Source organism: Cryptomeria japonica, chromosome 10, assembly GCF_030272615.1.
Source record: "Cryptomeria japonica chromosome 10, Sugi_1.0, whole genome shotgun sequence".
Classification (NCBI taxonomy): Eukaryota; Viridiplantae; Streptophyta; class Pinopsida; order Cupressales; family Cupressaceae; genus Cryptomeria; species Cryptomeria japonica.
The window spans coordinates 485,225,791-485,231,790 of record NC_081414.1 but is presented as its reverse complement, the minus strand read 5'-3'; positions in this window follow the sequence as shown (position 1 = coordinate 485,231,790).

Genomic DNA, 6,000 nt, shown 5'->3' with positions numbered 1-6,000 from the left:
TGAATTTGGTTTAATGAATTAATTAAAATAAATTCAATAATTTATTTAATTGATAGGAGAATGTTTAAAGATGAATTAATTAAATATTAATTTAATTAACTGATGGTTAGTGGATTTTTAATCAAATAAATAGCAATTATTTATTTAATTAAGCTGGACAGATTTGTGTGACTACACCTACAACAGAGCTACTCATCAGAAGGGGCCAAATACTTCTGCTCCCATTGAAATATTATGTAGTCAATGGGTCATTTATATTCCTAAATCTGTGTTATACTAGCCAACGTTTACCCAATATTCCTCTGACATCTACAATTGGAATAACCTGTATCAAGTGTGATTATCCTGTCTAGAAAGAGATTTAAACCCTAAACATTTGTGTCATTTTCCTCCTTCAAGTGAGCAATTATATTGGAATCATTTGGATGAATTCCCTTCTCCATTGTTCGAAATACTTAAGTTGGTTATCCTTCCCAAGTATCTCTGAAATTGACCAGTGCTTGAAGGTGTGAAAGGATTCGATTCTTTCTTTGATTCTTTGTTCTTCTTTATTTATGTATTTATTCTCCTCAATGACCATTCTTACTGCTTTTTTAGTAGGTTTTAAGGTTGTTGGAGCATTGGGATCTCTCTACAGAACTTTGTATAAAAATTAATGTGTGATGAATCGATTGCCATCTTTTGCACAATAAATCCAAGATAGGCACATGTTCTTTTAATTGTTGCAATGCTTGCAACAAAATGATATAAATCACATGCACCTCCTCAATTTTACTCATAACAAACTTCACCCTATGTTCCAAGATCTTCTCAAACATAACAAAAATTGGTTTGCCACCCTCCTTTTGGGTCATGTCATTTAGCATTTTCAATTCTTTGATCTTCTTTTCTAAATTTCTTCTCAAGGAATCATCTTGCTCAATAGGAGCTTTATCCATACCAATCTTTTGAGTTGTATGTTGGAAAAGAACAAGCTCTTTCCCCTAGGATGGAACAACTCCCTGCAATTGTTGCTTGAATTTTAAATTTTCCATGAATACTTGTTTATTTCTTCATTCATGTTAATTTGAACTTTTTCATACTTTGCCCATTTATGCTACATATTTTTTACAGCAATATGAGTAAACATTGTTGAGTTAATTGTCATAGTAGTGGCTTCCAATGTTGATGTATATTTAAGTATTTTTACCTTGGCGTCGATCCTCTCATCTCCTGGACAATGTCCAACAACTTTGGTTTTCCAGTATTTTTACATTTCGCCCATAAAGCAAAGGTTTCAATTTTGGGGTTGTGTCTTGTACCACTCATCCTTTGCTCCGAATCAAATTTTGTCACTAACATTTGATCTTCTTGATGCTTCACTTGATCTATAAAAAATATCTTTTGCATTGTTGTTCCTGGGATATCAGCATGTCACTTTTTAACACCACCTCCCTGGCTTCTTTTAGAGTGACATCCTTTATCCTCATCTCTCTAAAAATTTGTGTTGCAATTTCATTATGTTGGGACTCATCTGCCCCCATCTTGTTCATTTGCACTCTTTCTTCATATCTTCTCATCTTCATCTTAATCAGGAAATCTTTAAATTCAAGAGTCTTGATGAAATCACCATCCTCCATAAACCTGAGGGAGGCTATGACCCTCTAATCCTCATGTGGCTCCTCTTCTTCTTGTATCTACATATCCACCCTAAATTTAGGTTGGTGAGCCTCGGTTTCAACCCTAGGGGGTGAATTTGGAGGTTTATCTATCTTTGCAGCATTCCTCATTTCTCTTAACACACTTGTAACCTCTTTTGTATCCTCTATTTCCTCATCTATGTCATATGTTACAAGAGGGTTTGGATCATCAATCCGTTGTTTCTTAGAAGCAGCCTAATCAAGCGGTGGGATTGGTGAAGACTCTTGTACTGAGATTGCATTTGGAGGGGTTTCAGTGATTACAACTCCTTTCGTTCATCTAACCGAGAGTTTAGTGGGCTTAGGTGGTTGTCCTTACACATCAACTACAATCTTTCCATATATCCTTTCAAAATTATCCAAGATCATATCAATCCTTTTAATAGGATTGCCTTCTTCCATAAAGAACCCTAAGAAACTTAGGTCTTTCTTCTTCTTTTCCTCCTCAAGCTTTGTGAGGATATTCTACTTTCTTATCCTCTGAAATACTTCAAATGCCATGACACGATTTCTTATGACATCTTCTTTATAGTACACCTCATGTGGAACTACTTGTTTGGTAAGGATTGTTCGCCTCACCATGTTCATATGATCTTCAAGGTCAAAGGCCCTTTCCATCCCAAACCTCAAAGCATACATACTTTATAAATAATTTTGCACTTCTTCTAGAGTATTTGAACCAATTGACAACCCTGCACACTCAGTTACACGTAGCAAAAAAGTGCCATTTTTCATCATTTCCATAATATCATTTTCCATACACATTAGCTGCCACATAAATTCTAGGAAAGCTACCCTTGCAAAAACATTTTTTGGTAAATGATGGGGCGCCTGTAGGCATCCATAAACTCTAATGAGTGTATAATCAAAAATAATAAACCAATCTCCAAAGTTATATTTATGACCTTGTTCCGGTTTCAATGCTAAAGGTCTCAACTCCCCCATTATTTGTTGAGGTAATCTAGGTGAAGTGTGACCCAAGGTATCCATGATGGTAACTAACAAATAATCATGAAAAACTACATAATCATTATTTTTGCATCTTCTATCCCATATGTAACACCACAACTACAAAGGCGACCTATTTCCTTGATTATTGATCATTCCCAAATTCATTTTCTAGTTCCATTTGTTTCTATTTTGAAACAAAATTAAATGACAAAGAAAAGAATAATGCTTGAAAGTAATTAGGTCTTTCCCTTCCTATACTTTAATCAATTGCTCACATATCGATTTTGCTTCCTATAAAGAAAAATAAAACTCTAAGTTTGCCTTTGAATTTTGTATCCTCATAGAAATCATCATTAGGCCAGTTGGCATCTTGTTCCCTACATCTATTCCAAGCATTTGGCACAAATATAAAAATTTCCTTTTGAAATATACCTGGAAATCATCTACCACGAGAGGCTCACTGTCCTAGACAATTGCTATTCTTTTGTTATTCAAACCCCTCCTCCTATATTAATGGAAGTTCATCATGCCTATAAGTATTTCTTAGCCTTTTGTAATCTTGCTCAAGCCTTTCTAGATTAGTTTTGGTGAAAGCTTGTTTTTTTAACATAAAACAATCAATAATTGTAGATTTGCTCACTTCCATCATAGAGGACCCATTTGGCATTCTCATTGTCCTAGTCACTGGACATAACATTGAGCCAATACCCTAATAAACTCGACATCTATGAAAACATTAGGCATTGTCAATTTGGTTGGGTCTAACGCCTAGGGATTTGACACTGGAACTTTTCCATTTCTTTTATCATAAAAATACCAAAACAAATCCCAACGAGGAATGGGAATTGTGGCATCTCTACATCCCTGTGCTTCATCCTTAAAAAGATTTTTAGGATATCTAACAGTGGTTGTTGCAATGGTCTTTTCTTTTCTTTAGGGGCAGAAGACTCCTGTTTTTGTTTTGATGATTCCACCTTACGGGGCATTGTAAAAAAAATTGTACTTAAACCAACTCTACTTGAATTCCAATTCACTAGGCAACTAAATAAACAATGCAAACAATTATTTCCACCATTCAAGAGAAAACTACTTACTTGTTTCAAGGCCTTGGCTTGTCATTGAATTCTTTCCGCTAGCTGCTCAGAGCTCGAACTTTGAATTCCTTCGAATGCAAAGTGGCAACAATTGGGTTGCAAATAAGTTTTAAGCACTTCTACAATCTATCTTTTCACCATTAATGCACGCTCATGCCAGGGTGGTCGGCCTGTAAATTTGAATCTCTATTTGAAATTTTCATAATCAGACTCACACAAAATTTAAAAGGCTCCAACATGTTGTCAAACATATAACTTCAGATTTATTTTTAACTTTTTTTCACCCAAGTGGGTTGATTATTCAAGGTTGGTGTTATAGATTTATATACTTTTAATTCAAATGAAACTTCCAATACGGGCACCAATGTAGGTTTACCAATAGTAATTTAATTTTTAAATTCCATATCCCAAAGTATGGTCCGCTAGAACTAGGGAAATTTAAATTTGGACACCAATGTGAAGGAGATTAGCCCCCATAAATAAGAATAAATTTATTCATTTAAAAGCAAGCAATTTAAACTTTAATTTTTTTCAATAGTCCTTGATTTGCTTCAGTAGTCTTTCTTGTTGCAGCGACCAGATTTCCTTGAACATTCACTTTGACATCAATGACAATTCCAACATATCATTTTTGTTGTGTGGTGCTATTAAATCCTTTACAAGATGCAACAATACCTCAAACAACTAAATTACTGAATATCAATTACTAAACAAGAGTTTCTCAACAACCAATTGAATGTAGAACACCCATCAAAATGCAATATATCATTGGAGAGAAAAATAGATTAGGCATTAGAGCTTCTCAAACCCCTAAAACATTTATAGGGATCACAATAAAGGTTGTCACCACATACCCAACACATGATCACACACTAAAAATTGTAGTCTCCTTACTGAAAGAAAGAAGGAATAAATGTTCATCATTTAAGGGACCCAAAGAACATAACTGCTATATAAAATATTCAAGATGCCAATAAAAAGACCAAAATAAGAACCACATAATAGTTTCTTCCCAATGAAATGGTTGTTGACTTATTGATCAATCCTATCTCCTAAATAGATAGTGACTCAATTAGTAAAGGTCCATTTCCATACATTATGGTTCAAGTAACAAGTGATAGTAATACACTTACCCAAGCATACTGAACAAAAAACAAAGATATGCCCTTGTTATTCTTGTTTGACTCGAGCTAACATGATTTCAAGTCTAATTTCTCTTCCACACAAGTCCCACACTATTCTCTTTTTCTAGCTTTTCCTCAATCTCTCATTCAAGGTAAAAAAATAGAATCTCCAAGACTCACTACAAGATTACAATCCATCTCCCTTTTATTTTGTTCTTCTTTGGTTTAGTCTTAATTCCTCGAGAAGAAGAGAACTGATTCTTTTAAACACCCATCTTCTCTTTCTTTGATTCCCCACTATTTTTTTGCAATTTTTAGCCTCTTTCAAAAGATATGGTCACACTACAAAGATTACAATTGATCTCCCTTCTATCCTATTCTTCTCTACTTCAGTTTTAATTCCCAAAAAAGAAGAGAATGGATTCTTTTAAACGCCCTTCTTCTCTTTCTTTAATTCCCCACTATTTTTCACCTATTTTAAGTCACTTTTAAAATATATGTGCCATAATGGCTCTTTGTAACTCCTTTATCATCCTCATTTCCGTAACTTAAAATTTCAACAACATCGAATACACATTAAATATTATAAATTAAAGTCAAATTCTAAATGAATACATCTGTATTAAATATTAGTAATTATAATTTAAAGAATGCATAAATAATTATTTAAAGAAAGAAAAGGAGGGTTGTGAGACAACTCCATAACAGACAGATGAATTAATAACATTAAACATAGCCACATAAAAACAGGCCAAACTAAAAACTTTTCTAAAGGATAAACAAGGGCAAATACCATGCCAACAAAATGATTTTCAATTACCATAAGAGAATATTCCTTAAAGTTGCTCCTAAAATTTTTGAGCAACCCCTGCCAAGACAATTTAGAAACTCCCTTCCATTCACCACTATCTTGGTCTCAAATCTCTCACCCAACTCTAGAAACCTTTCTGTACCTTTGTAAATCCTTCCTATCTCACTTTATTGTCTAAATATCAACGAAAAAGAGTACATTGTACCCATCAATTATTGACTGTCAATTATCAAAATCCAAGTGCCATTAAGTAGGTTCGCATTCTTACGCTCCAAAAGGCATAATTTGTCTCATCAAATAAAGGAACCATATTAAAGGAGAATCCTTCTTGGCTTGCCATG